At 48.8% G+C, this 14,326-nt stretch overlaps 1 protein-coding gene across 1 annotated transcript in view; it reads right to left on the bottom strand.

Moving 5' to 3' along the window:
• Window positions 1-669, bottom strand: part of TET3 (tet methylcytosine dioxygenase 3) — a 101,218-nt gene extending 100,549 nt beyond the window's left edge. The window contains exon 1 of the mRNA XM_045549892.1: window positions 582-669. The gene's annotated coding sequence lies outside the window, so the exon portion shown is untranslated. The remainder of the gene's footprint in view (window positions 1-581) is intronic.
• Between the last annotated feature and the right edge of the window lie 13,657 nt (window positions 670-14,326).

The following is a 14,326-nucleotide window of genomic DNA, read 5'->3' as shown; positions in this document are numbered from 1 at the left end:
GGGGTGGTCAAGGTGCGATTTCTAAGAAAGTTGCCCTCTGCCCCACCACCACCGGCTTGTGAAACTTTCACCAAAATTCCCCCACACACCCCTCACTGGAGGCCGCTGGGCCCTCCCCGAGGGAGCAGAGCTTTCAAAATAAAGTTTGCCGAGAGCCTCGCTCGGCGGGGCTGCCCCAGCGCCCCCGGCACGGAAGCGGCCTGGAGGTGGGGGCGCGCCCGGGGGCAGCCCCAGCCCGCCGCCCTGCCGCGCCCGCGGCCGGAGCGCGGCCGGCCGGCCCGACGGGGGAGGGCTGCCCGCGCGGCCGAGGGGGCGCGGGGAGGGGGCGCGCTCGAGCCGCGGGCCGGGCCGTGCGCGCGCCGCCGCTCGGGCTCCTTTGTTCTGGGGCCTCCGCCGCTCGGCTTCGGCGGCTCCGCAGCCCCCGCCCCGCCCCGCCGCCCCCGCCCGGCTCCGCTACACGGTGACCCGTAGCACCCTCGCCCGCTCCCCCGCAACGAAGCAGCTGCCCCCCCGGCGGTCCCGGGCCCCCGCGCGCCTCCCCTCCCCCACCCCGGAGCCGGAAAGGCACCGACTGCACCGACCTGCCCGCCGCCTCCGGGGCGGAGCGCACAAAGGGGCAAAGTTTCCCGGCCCGCGCCGCCGCCGCCGCCGCCACCACCGTCGCGGCCGCCGCCGCCACCACCTGGGGCGCCCGCCTCCCGGAGCGCCTGGCCCGGCCGAGCTCGGCGCGCGGAGCCCCCAGCCCGGGCCGAGGAGGGGACGGCGCAGGAGGAAGGAAGAGGCAGCGGCGGCCGCGGCGGCAGCAGCAGCAATGAAGGCGTCCGCGGGACTCCCCGCCCCCCGCGCGCCGCGGCACGTGCTCGCCCGGGGACTCCCCCGCCCGGGAGGGCGCGCACGTGCGGTCCGGCCGAGCCGTGAGGGCCCCGCCGCCGCCCCCTCCTCCGGCCCCGGGCCGCACTAGGTGGGAGTTCCCGTGGAGGGGGAGGGGTCGGAGCGGGCGGCCTGGGAGGGGGTCGGGGCAGGGTCCGGCCGGGCCGCGCGTCTTTGCACCTGCAGTGCCTCCCCACCCCCCGGTGGGACCTCCGGGGACGCAGCTACCGCCTTCGGGCTGGCCGCCCCGGCCCCCGGGCGGTGCTGCAGCAGGCGCCCGGCAAGGCAGGGTGGGCACGCGGACCTCCCAGCCTAGGCCCTCCGCCGCGCCACCCTCGGTGTCCCCACTTCCTGCCACTCCCAGCGGGCCCGAGCAGTTCGGGACGGCCCCGGCGCTCCCGGGAGCCTTGAGCTCCGGGCCCGACTGACCCCCCTGCCCAGGCAGCTGCTCGCTCATTACAAGGCAGGACAATGGGGGACATCGCGCGTTTGCGTACCGAGTCAGCCCGGCTGGCAAGAAGGGGGTGTTCGGGGGCAGAGGCTGTGGGCACCCTCGCAGGGGTCACGGCCGAGTGCCCTGCCCAGGGGGACCCCAGGGCCCTGCCATCGAAAGCCTCCCCCACGCCGCGCTCGGCTCTTTCGCGTCGAAAACAAAGACTAATCCGATACCCCCGCCCTGCCTCCCAGAGGAGGGGAACGGGCGCGTCGCGGAGGGTCACCGAGCAGGACAGCGTTCAGGAGAGAGCCTCGGACAGCCTCCGAGGGGGCCGTGGCGTGACCGAGCCCTAGAACCTGGCGCAGACACTTTGAAAAGTCACCCTGGGCTATGTTCCAGGCAGGGGGTAAGGAGCAAGGCGCAAAAATTTTTTCAAGTTGCTAAACTGCCCGTTCTCTTGCTTTTTTTTCCCCCCTCACCTGTTGTGCAGGCCAAGTTGAAATTCCAGGTTAGATTAATTCAGCTCCACCCATCTGGCCTGACTGCCAGGCTGGTGCCTGCAGCTGCCTTCCACCTACCTGGGTTGCAGGGGAGAAGGGTGGGTCTCTGACACACGCGCGCACACACATGGGCAAGTCCTGGCAGAAACAGCCACAGGGCGGACTGGCCTGACCAGTTTGGGCAGTGCTCACGGAGCCAGGTACCTGGCAGGCGTCCCCGCCCGGCTGAAGCTAACAACTCAGCCAGAACTGGAAAAAGAGCATTCGGTCGGCTATTTAGAAGGGGGGGGGGGGGGGGGAAGTAACTGATCTGAAGTAGCGCTGTCCAGAAAGCCCTAGGCAGTAGAAGCTCTGCCTGGAACTTCCCTCTCGCAGGCCTGATTTTGACAGCCGGCTCCAGTGGCCAGGTTGTCAGCTGTGGGGTGGGTGGTGAACATGGCTGCAGTATCCACTTCCTACTGTGGCCTTTGGGAAGACTGAAGAGTTTCTGTTCAGGAAAGTAAGACTGCAAAGAAGGAGAAATACCAGTAGAGCGTAATTTTCAATCAAACAGGAGAACAGGCAGTGGACTTGCAACCTTGTTTTTAATGTAATAAATGTTTAATGTTTTAAATAAATATTTTTAATAAAAACGTTATGTTTTTTAAAATGTGGAAAATACAGATAATTAGAAGAAAAAATGACCCAGATACAACCATAGTTAACTATTTGCCATATTTCCTTCTAGCCTTTTCTGTTTGTGGATTAGTTTCCTTTTTAAAAAGCATGGTTATAGGTAGGGCCGGATGTGGTGTCTCATGCCTGTAATCCTAGCACTTTGGGAGGTCAAAGTGGGAGGATGGCTTGAGGCCAGGAGTTGGAGGCTGCAGTAAACTATGATGATGCCACTGCACTGTAGCCTGGGTGACAGAACGAGACACTAAAAAAAAAAAAAAAAATGTATTCACAGCGATTATGCAATTTGCCATCCATTTTCCCCTTAACATTATACCATACACGTTTCCTATTTGTTACACAATCTCCAGAAAGCATGGCAAAAGGTGAAGAAGATAGCTCAGGAGCAAGAGAACTCTGGTTTCCAGACCTGGCTCTGCCACTTGCTGGCAGTGTGACCTTGGACTAGGTACTCCTCAACTCAGAGAATCCAAGTAAAGTGCTTAACACAGGGCTCAATAAATGGCAACCATTATTATTGTTTAGCCCATACAACAACCTTGTGAGTAGGTACTGTCATCAAATGCATTTTACAGATAAGAAAACAGAGATTAAGTGACTTGCCCAAAGTCACTCAGCAAGTTGTGGACTCAAAAATGCACCCAGAAGCCCTCCTCCTGTATTCTATCTTGGTAAATGGCACCAGCAATTTACTGTGCCAATTTACTCTTTGCCAGCAATCAGTGAGAGGGTCATTTCAAAAAACTCTCTGGCTTAGGTAATTAGGCAGATGCTGGTGCCATTCATGAGGACAGAATACCCGGGGAAAGATGCCTGGGGGCTCCATGTGGAGGTGAGTGTGGCACTGAGGGGAAACATACCTCATCAGTTAGCAGGGAGTGAGGCCTCAGGTGTGGAGGAGCTTGTTGGGAGTGGACATGGAGAGTGAGAAGAAAAGGCTGCCGGGACCAGCCCGGGCACACCAGCTCAGGAGGGACAGCACCCGACAAGGGGCTGTTAGAGAGGTAGGAGGGAACTAGGCCTAGGCCCGGCAGGAGAGGTGCCTGGCAAGTCTTCCCAACCACTCCTCCCTCTGGAACCTTACACTTAGGCAATCCTGTTGCTCATTCCTTCTGCCTGGAGAAAACCCTTCCTTCCACCCCCCACCCCAGCTGCCCCTTTCACCTGCCAAGTTCCCAGTAGTCCTGCAAGTAGGCAAAAGTGCAGGTTCTTCCATGAAACCTTTTCCAGCTCCTCAGACAGATTCTAGAGCCCCATTCACCCTCCACAGAAGTTTGAGGCTCCCTCCATAGCAACAGTTATCTCATCGGCATTGTGATTGTTTGCATGTTTCCTTTCTAGTTACTATGAACTCCCAGAACACTGCCTTTTCACCTTTGTAATCCTAGACCTAGCACCCAATCACTGTGTTGAATGAAGAATCGAGGTCAGTGAAAGACCCCAGTAACTTCCAAGTTTCTTTCCTGCCTGCTATCCCAGTTGCACACACCCTTCAGGGGTGCCCAAGATAAAGCTCAGACTCCTCAGGTCCTGCCTTCCGGGTCTCCAGCCTCCTGTGCTGCTGCAGCATTCCCTATTAACACGGTGCTCAGGGCAGGAGAGTAGCTGGGTGGGAGTGGGGAGGGGAGCCTCTTATCTGGGAGCAGCAGTGCGCTAGATGCAGTGGTTCCCTCTAAGTGAGTCCCTGGACCAGCAGCATCACCATTACCTGGGAAAGTGCAAGCTCTGGGCCCCACCCTAATCCTACAGAATCAGAAACTCTGGGAGTGGGACCCCAGCAATCTGTTTTAACAAGCCCTTCAGGTGATGTCAAGTTTGAAAAACACTGGGCTACAGGAAATAGGAGAGAGTCAAGTTCAGCACCCAGGTGGAGGCCAGGGTCAGAACAGGCGCTTAAAGGAGATAGAACCAGAAAGAGGCTCCTTTTAGAAGCCAGCTTGGCAGGCCCCATCCCCAGCGGACGAGGGTGGAGCCTCTTTTAGGCAACTGCTCCTGTGAGGTCAGAGCCCCGCTGCGCTGCTGCCCAAGGGCTAGAAAGGGAACTCTCCCCACCAGGGGGGGGAAGCCTAAAAGAACAGAGGGATGACTGCAGGAGTTTCCTTGGATGAGAATGAAGATGGAGGTGGGGCTGCGGAATTCGGCCATCCCACCCCATTGATGAGCTGAAGTTGATTCAGCTCCCGGGGCAAAGGAAAGGGACAGGAAGCGTAATTGGATGTGTGCGCCTGTGGCTCTTCAGGAAGTTAACTCTGTTGGGTTCTTGCTGAACCTGCCAATGACTGAGTGCAACTTGACCCCATCCTGCTCTTCAGCTAAAGTCATTTGTCCTATTTAAGACTGGGATTTGTGATACGAGATCTTTGGCAAAAATGTAAATATATACCAATGTTCATACCTGGGCTTGTGGGGTTTTTTGTTTTGTTTTGTTTCTTTAGAGACAAGGTCTTGCTTTGTCACCCAGGCTGGAGTGCAGTGACACAATCATAGCTCACTAGAGCCTCAAACTCACTGGCTCAAGTGATCTCCCCACTCAGCCTCCTGAGTAGCTGAGACTACAAGCAAGTGCCACCACACCCCACTACTGGGCTTGCTTTTAAGGATTGAAGGCATTGGGAGGTTTGATTTTCAATGTGTTACTTCTTTGGTCGTGTATTGGTTAAAAATATTATTAGCTAACATTTGCACAGAGCTTTCTCTTTTCAAAGCACTTCCACACACATTATCATTCTGTCTGTACAGAGTGTCTAATACAACAAACGTGCAAATGTTACTTTCCTTTTCTATGACAGTTTTTATTGTTATCATCACCATTTTATAAATAAGGGAACTGGGGCTCAGAGAGGTAATTTGTCCAAGGTCATTCACTGCTAAGTGTCAGAATCAGGCCTACAATCCAGGACCTCTGAAATTAGCCACCAATGCTAGGGCTGATACCAGGCAGAAGCTGGCATCTTGCTCTTGGGGAAAGGGAGATTCATTAGTGCGTTGCTTCTGGACATGCGCTGGCGAGTGTGACATATGGAGGGTATCTAGATGATGTTTTTGAATAGCTCAGCAAATGCCTGCATGTTTTATAACTAGTTTTGTGACTGCCTTTTGGGTTGTTACTCTGTTGCCTGCCCCAGCTAGAGTGCAGTGGCATCATCATAGCTCACTGTAACCTAAGACTTCTGGGCTCAAGTGATCATCCTGCCTCTGCCTCCTAAGTAACTGGGACTACAGGCACACACCACCACACCCAGCTAACTTTTCTATTGTTTGTAGAGACAGGGTCTTGCTCTTGCTCAGGCTGGTCTCAAACTCCTGGCCTCAAGCAATCCTCCCACCCTGGCTTCCCAAATTGCTGGGATTACAGGTGTGGGCCACCGAACCTGGCCTGCATTTTGAATTAAGGTTCAATCAAATAGGCTATTAATATATTACTTGCAAGGGGAATATAATGGTACCCATGATAATGGGAAAGAATGAAATAACCTAGAAATCATCCAACCTAAGAGGGCTGGGCAGAAGCATAGGAGCTTTGATTGGCTCAGAGATTCAAGTTGCTGGATACTAACAGGAATAAAGGCCTTAGTGCCCCTAAATCTGGGTTGATAGGGTTTATCAGTCAGGATTACTTAGGTTGTGCAGCCATCAAACCATGACAAATAATCCCCAAATCTCAGAGTTTTTACATAACGAAAGTGTACTTCTCAATCTCAAAACATGTCCAGTGTGGGTCAGTAGGAGCTCTGTTCCCCATAGTCACTCAGTGACCCAGGCTGCTACAACTGGGCATGGGTCTCCTCAACCCTGAAATCAGGAAATAAGGATGGATGGGGCAAACCAAGCACTGACTCTTAAAACTTTTACCTGGAAGTGATACACATCACCTGTGCTGTCATCTCGCTGGCCAAAGCAAGTTATAAGGGAGAAAAGAAGTGCAATAAATACAATCCTGTCATGTGTCTGGAAGGAGACATGAATAGCACCAATAACTAACACACAGGGAATGTGTGTGCACGAGTGTGCTTGGTGGATGTGTATGCTTGCATTTGAGGTATATGTAAGTGCAATTAGTTCTGCTCATTTCCAGAGTATTTCTCCCTCCTAGGAAAAATCTATTGGAGATTCCCACTCTAATGGACTGTCATTCTTTGCACTACAGCAGATTCAGAAATTTAGATGATGGTAAAAAAAGAAAAATTTGGCCAGGAGCAACAGCTTACACCTGTAATCCTAGCACTCTGGGAGGCTGAGACAGGAGGATTGCTTGAGGTCAGGAGTTTGAGACCAGCCTGAGCAAGAGCAAGAGCAAGATCCTCTCTCTACTAAAAATAGAAAAATTAGCCAGACGTGGTAGCAAGCACCTGTAGTCCCAGCTACTCGGGAGGCTGAGACAGAAGGATCGCTTGAGTTCAGGAGTTTGAGGTTGCTGTGAACTAGGCTGATGCCACGGCACTCTAGCCCAGGCAACAGAGTGAGACTCTGTCTCAAAAAAAAAAAAAAAAAAAAAAGAGAGAGAGTCGTCAAGGCTGAAGAAAGCAAGAAAAGGAAGGAAGAGGAGATAGATGAAGAAGATGAAGAGGAGGAAGAGGATGAAGAAGATGATGATGATGAATAAGTTAGTTCTAGTGCAGGTTTTTTTTTCTCATCTATAAAGCAATTAATGTCCCTGTACACTATTCATTCCTTTTTGAGAAAAAAATTGAAATGTGAGGCTGTGTAAGATTTGTCTTTAAACTGTACAGTGTCTTTTTTTGTACAGTTAACACACTACCAAATGTCTTTAGCTAGCCCTGTACTGGTGGTACTTTCAATAGCCACTAACCTTGCCTGGTACAGTATGGGGGTTGTAATTCGCATGGAAATTTAAAGCAGGTTCTTGTGGGTGCACAGCACAAATTAGTTCTATATGGAGAGGGTAGTTTTTTCAACTTCAGTGTCTCTGATACAGCTTATATGAAATAATTGTTCTGCTGACTGAATACCACTCTGTAATTGCAAAAAAAGGTTGCAGCTGTTTTGTTGACATTCTGAATACCTCTAAGTAAATATGATTTTTTTAATTAAAAAAAAAAAAGATGAAAAGAAATCCAGCAAAGGAGAGCACTCAGGGTGTACGTGACACCAGGAGCCTGCCTGCTAAAGGAAACTTCTCAAACAGCAGCTTTGGCAGTGGTGTTTCCTGTCTTCTTGCCATTAACTCCCACTCATCCTTCCTGGTTAAACTCAGGTGACACTTCAGGAAGCCTTTGATGATCTCTTGAGACAGAGTAAGTGGCCCACCAATCACATTGTAGGTGTGTCTGGCTCTGTCCCATGCACCGGGCTATGCAGAGGGACCACATCTTGTTCAGTGCTGGCTGCTGTATGGGGAAGTTTAGAGTAGGGTGTCAGAATGGAGGCAGAGAGACCAGCTAGAAGGCTGTGGCAGAAAGCTAGGTGAGAAAAAAATGATGGTCTTCATTGGGGTAGTGGAGGTGGGGATGGAGAGAAGTATGGAGAAAGATTTAGGGAGTCAAATCAACAGGATGGGGGTTGATTGGATGAGGAGACAGGGAGGAATGTTTTTGGAAGAGCAGCAGCATGGATAATGGCACCAAGGAGCCCAGAGGAAGAGCAAGTTGGTGCATGAGGTCATCAAGGACATGTCCCATTTGAGGCGCATGTGGGACATGCCCCCAAAGAGACCCAGGAAGCAGCCCCTAGAGGGGCCTGAGGGACAGGTGGGGAAAACTGGCTGGGACCAGATCCTATGATCTGCCTCTTGATTAAACTTCAACATCGACCTCCAACAAGGTGAGCATTTTTTTTTTCACCAGTGTATCTTGACCTGTAAGGTCAGCATTTCTTTAAAGGAACTTGTAAATAAAATTTTTTGGTGTGTGGGGAGGGGGACACAGAAAATATGTAAGGTATAAAAATGGTGAAATTTCTGAACTACAACTCCTAGGAATCTATTCAGAACAGTGCTTTATAGAAAGAGCTGGGTGAGCCTAAAAGATTGGTTCAACTTCATCAGCTTGTCCCATGACCTTGTTTCCATATGCCGCTTCTGTCCCATTGCCTGCTGAGCAAGAGCCTGCCTGTCCCATCTGAGACCTGAACATGGTAACAACCCCTTTCATGTTGGAGGCCCCCCTCCCCATATCCTTTCATGGGTGAGGGTTGAGCTGCGTATGCAGGGCACCAGACCTCAGAGCCCCTCCCAGAGACCCTATTCTTCCCACTTGGACACTGTGCCCCCACCCCACCCCGACATCTTCCCCTTCCCCCAAACACCAAGATGCTCCCTCTGGTTGCCCAAGTTCCATCTTCAGCTCCTCTGCATGCCAGTTTGTGACTGTGGGTGAGGCAATCCCCCCCTCCTGGCCTCCTTCCCATATGTACAGATGGAGCTAGTGGTACCTCCTATGCAGACTCCTTTGCAGAGGATCAAATGAACCCACCTATGGCAAAGTCCTGTCATAGACCCACGTGTACAGTAGGCACTCAAACTGTCCCATTCTTCTATCTTCATCCAGTCCCTTGATTCCTCTTCCCACTTATCAGAGAAATATTTTTTTTTTCTTTTTTTTTTTTTTTTTTTTTGAGACAGAGTCTCACTTTGTTGCCCGGGCTAGAGTGAGTGCCGTGGCATCAGCCTAGCTCACAGCAACCTCAGACTCCTGGGCTTAAGCGATCCTACTGCCTCAGCCTCCCTAGTAGCTGGGACTACAGGCATGAGCCACCATGCCCGGCTAATTTTTTTGTATATATATTTTTTAGTTGGCCAGATAATTTCTTTCTATTTTTAGTAGAGACGGGGTCTCACTCTTGCTCAGGCTGGTCTCGAACTCCTGACCTCGAGCGATCCACCCGCCTCGGCCTCCCAGAGCTAGGATTACAGGCGTGAGCCACCGCGCCCGGCCCTATCAGAGAAATATTTTAACCATACGTAACTAAGATAGCCAGGGTTAAAATATATACAATAATCAGTGAGGACATTATATATTACATAAGGTAACCAGATATAATGGTGTCCAGATGCCCAGGATGAGGTTTGGCCCTGAGTAGGAGCCCCTATTCAGCCTCTCAGTTGAAGATAGCAGTTCACTCAATGCCTCCCTCCCTCCTTCCATATTCTGCCAACTCCACTCTAAACTGTCCAGTACTGGCCCCTATCTCAGGCTTCCTGCTCTTTCCATTCCAGCCTGCCTCCCTTCCCCTCACTCTATGGTCTCCTCTCTCACAGACATGAACTACGTTGCCTTTGATTCAGACCTCCTGGGCATGAGCAATCCCTTCCAGAGTCCTGGAATTGAGAGGATGAGGTGCTGGGCCACCTGCAGTCAATCAGGAATAAAACTTTCAAACTCTTGCTGCTCAAACTGTGGTCTGTGGACTTGCAGCTGCAGCACCACTGAGAGTTTACAGAAATGCACTATCTCAGCAGACCCCAGAGCGACTGAGTCAGAATCTGCGTTTTAACAAGACCTCCAGGAGATTTACAGACACCCTAATAATTAAGAAGCTCTTCTTTAGAAGCCCTCAGAGGTTGAGTTAGTTAGGGTGGGGTCAAGAGGACACAGGCATCCCTCATAGAGCTGGGAGATGCCTGCACTAATGGATCGAGTCACGTGGGGGTACACTAGCATCCTTCCTGGGGAGATACACGGTATTCCCAACATTGTATTATTTATCTGCTAAACCAGGGAGGGAGGTTATTAGCTGACACCCCAGGCTTCTTGCCGTTCTTCAGGGCTGCCCTAATGGAGACATGACTAGGCTATGACCCACACCCACATGACACTCAGCCATCTCAAACTGCAATACAACTTGAGTTTTAACACCTAGCCTCTGGACAACAATCTAATTATTTATAGTGAATCAAAAATCTGTAGGACAGAAAACAGTGTGTTAAAGGCAGAAAGAGGCCACAGGGGAACTAAGAGATTGGCCACTCAAACAGGAGCATGCAGTGGACGGAGGGCACCTGAGCGAGGCAGTGGTGGGCGCTCGACAGCACCTGCCCAAATCCGCAGGCCCAAGAGCAGCCTTGTGGCTTCTAGAAAAACGAAGGACAATGAGGTTCAGGAAGCCTAGAAGCAACCCATGAGGCCTGGGTGAAGAGCTGAGGTTTATAATCTTATGGGTGGTCTGTGTGGAAAAGGTAAATGCAGTGAGCTATTTCAAAAATGTCTTTGGGGCACAAGGAAACAGCTGTAACTTGACCATGAGAGTCCTCTTTAGAAATAAACAGGTATATTCCTTTATGCAGTATTCCAGAGGTGCCAGGTCTGTCTGCTGTTCCCTGTGGGTACTCCTGGGACAGGGGCACCAACATTAACACTGAGAAAACCTCAGGATTAGGGCTGCCAGATTTAGCAAATAAAAATAAAGAACTTGAAGTTGAACTTGAAGTTAGAAAAACAACAAACTTTTTAGTATACATATGTCCCAAATCCTACATGCCAGAGTAACCCTACTTAGGATCAGAGTATGTCCCCAAGATATTGGACCAGCGAAAGTTTGGGTAGAAGGAAAGTCCCGACCTGGAGCTAGGAGAACCCAGTGGTACCATCCTAAGACCCACTGTATTTCTGAATACAGGATAGAAATGGGTTTTGTTGGTTTGGGGGTGGGGTGGGCTTTTGTGAGAGGCTATGCCACATCATTTGCTTTGTAAAATGTTTTGCCCTACAAAGGTGGGAACTGCCAATATGTTTTTTATATTATCCTGTATCAGGTATAAAGAATATATGCTATACAAGTAATGTAGTTTTGATAATTCCAAGTCAGGGTCCTATATATATATATATATATATATATATATGTATATATATATATATATATATATACACACACACACACACACACACACACACACATACACACACACACACACTTTTTTTTTTTTTTTGAGACATGGTCTTGCTGTGTCACCAGGCTAGGGTGCAGTGGCCTCATCATAGCTCACGGAAACCTCAAACTTCTGGGCTCAAGCTATCCTCCTGCGTCAGCCTCCCGAGTAGCTGGGACTACAGGTGTGCACCACCGCACCCAGGCTAATTTTTTCTATTTTTGTTAGGGACAGGGTCTCGCTCTTGCTCAGGCTGGTCTCAAACTCCTGACCTCAAGCAATCCTCCCACCTCAGCCTCACAGAGTGCTAGGATTACAGGCCTGAGCCACTGTGCCCAGCCAAGTTGCGTCTATATAAATATGCATTTATTCATTGAGACCTATAGAAGAAAATGTTGGTAATTATTTCCCTGATTAAGGGATTAAGGAATATTTCTAAGCATAAAATTAATAAGCCCTTCTGTTTGTCAAAAAAACCAAATTAAATGATAAACCCAGGGAAAATATTTATAAAACAAATGAACAGGAAAGGTGTCATATACTTGGTATTAATATGTAAGAAAAAAGATGAACACCCAAAAGGAAAATTAAAAAAAAAGGCTGTGAACAGTCACAAAAGAAGAAATTCAAATGGCCAATAAAGACATAAAAAGTCCTACCTCAATAATGATAATGAACTGACAGGTCACAAAATAAAATTATTCAGTTTTGCAGAGACCGTTAACACTTTTCTTTCCCAAGATATGCCACTGAAGGGGCCATAAATTCCTATACCTTTCTGGGAAGCAATTTAGCAATGTTTATCAATAGCCTTCAAAATATTTATACCAGTTGATTCAGTAATTGCAGTTCTAGGAAAATGGTGCATAAAAATCTGGGTACAAGGATCTTCGTGGAAGACTTATTTATAATAGCAAAAAAAAAAAAAAAAGAAAAAAGAAACCTGCATGTTTAGCATTAAAGAATGATTAAATAATTTATGGAACATGAGCATACTGGAACATCATGCAGCCATTATAATAATTTTATTAATTTAAAAATTAAACAAATACAGATTAATTTTTTAAAAAATATACAAATGAGCAAAAGAAAAATCCAAAAAGAATCTGCAGTCCAGTAATAATCATTGTTAATGTCATGGACCATATATTTAAAACATTTTTTATATTTTAATATTAAAATAAGATTTTTGAAAAACATTTGGTAACATCAGTGAGAAATGTTCTGCAAAATAGAAAAAAAAAGAACAAAAACATTTGGTAACATTGGAAAATGTTTGCCATATGAAGTCAAATGAAAAAAAATCAGTATATGTTATATTATCAAAAAGTAAATGAAATATGCACTAAGATTGGAAGAAAATAAATCAAAATATAAACAATAAGTCTGGAGGATTTTTATTCTCCTTTTTATGCCTTTTTTCTAAAATTTCTACAATAAATAGGTAGTAGTATTTCTGTAATTGAAAGCTGGAAAATCATTTTTGAAAAAGAAGACAAGTAGAACATTAATGCCTTTAAGTAGGCACTTGAGAGAGATGAAAGCACATTTTGATAACTTTCTAACAGAATGATGGAGACTTTGCACAGTGGAATTACCAGAAGAATATGAGAAATACTGATGTCCAGGCCCCACTTCCAGAGATTCTGGTCCTATGGATCCAGTGCCCTCCCTGTGGTATCCTTGGCAACAGGCAGGTCATGCCATGGTGGATGGGGATGACAACATGCAGGCAGCAAGGGAACCACAGCCTGCAGGAGCCATTGAGACTTTGGTGAGGGGTGGGGAACCTGCGGCTTCAAGGCCACATGTGGCCCTCTAGGTACCCAAGTGCGTGCAAACTTCACAGAACAAACCCCTTTATTAAGAGGATTTGTTTTGGAAAATTTGGATTCAGTCAAAAGACTGCACACAAAGATCCAGAAGGCCACATGGGGCCCCAAGGCCACAGGTTCCTCACCCCCCACGGAGGAGCACTGGAGAAGGGACTGCAAGGCCTGGTTTCAAGTCCCACAAATGGTCCTCTCTAGCTGTGTGCTTTAGGTGAGTCGCTTAACTGAACCTTAGTTTGTCTATCTGTAAAATGGGAATATTTAATGTCTACCACAGAGTTGTGGCTTCAAGGAGAGGATAAATGAGGAAGTGCTGTGTGAAACAGAAGGCATATACAGGAGCGGATACAGTGGCTCACACCTGTAATCCTAGCACTCTGGGAGGCCAAGGTGGGAGGACTGCTTGAGCTCAGGAGTTTGAGACCAGCCTGAGCAAGAGCGAGACTTGGTCTCTAGCAAACATAGAAAAAATTAGCTGGGCATGATCGCACACACCTGTAGTCCAAGCTACTCAGGAGGCTGAGGCAGGAGGATGGCTTGAGCCCAGGACTTAGTTTGAGGTTGCTGTGAGCTGTGATGACCCCCCTGCACTCTAAACTGAGCTACAGAGTGAGAGATTCTGTCTCAAAAAAAAAAAAAAAAAAAAAAAAGCACACAGAAATGTTCTTGTTAGAACCTGGAAACTCAGAAGATAGCAATCATATATATATATATATATATATTTTTTTTTTTTTTTTTTTTCCTTGAGACAGAGTCTCACTCTGTTGCCCAGGCTAGAGTGCCGTGGCGTCAGCCTAGCTCACAGCAACCTCAGACTCCTGGGCTTAAGCGATCCTACTGCCTCAGCCTCCCGGGTAGCTGGGACTACAGGCATGCGCCACCATGCCTGGCTAATTTTTTCTGAATATATTTTTAGTTGTCCATATAATTTCTTTCTATTTTTAGTAGAGACGGGGTCTCGCTCTTGCTCAGGCTGGTCTCGGACTCCTGAGCTCAAACGATTCACCCACCTCGGCCTCCCAGAGTGCTAGGATTACAGGCGTGAGCCACCGCGCCCGGCCAGCAATTATATTTGATCAATGGAATATCCCTGGCAACGTGGGAACCCATACAAATAAGCACGTTTGTCTCTAAACTGTGTCAATCTTGTAATTTGATTTGATCTGGAGATCCTGTAGGTAGGTGCTGT

This window comes from Lemur catta, chromosome 4 (genome assembly GCF_020740605.2).
Source record: "Lemur catta isolate mLemCat1 chromosome 4, mLemCat1.pri, whole genome shotgun sequence".
NCBI lineage: Eukaryota > Metazoa > Chordata > Mammalia > Primates > Lemuridae > Lemur > Lemur catta.
This window is presented reverse-complemented; position numbering and strand designations above follow the sequence as displayed.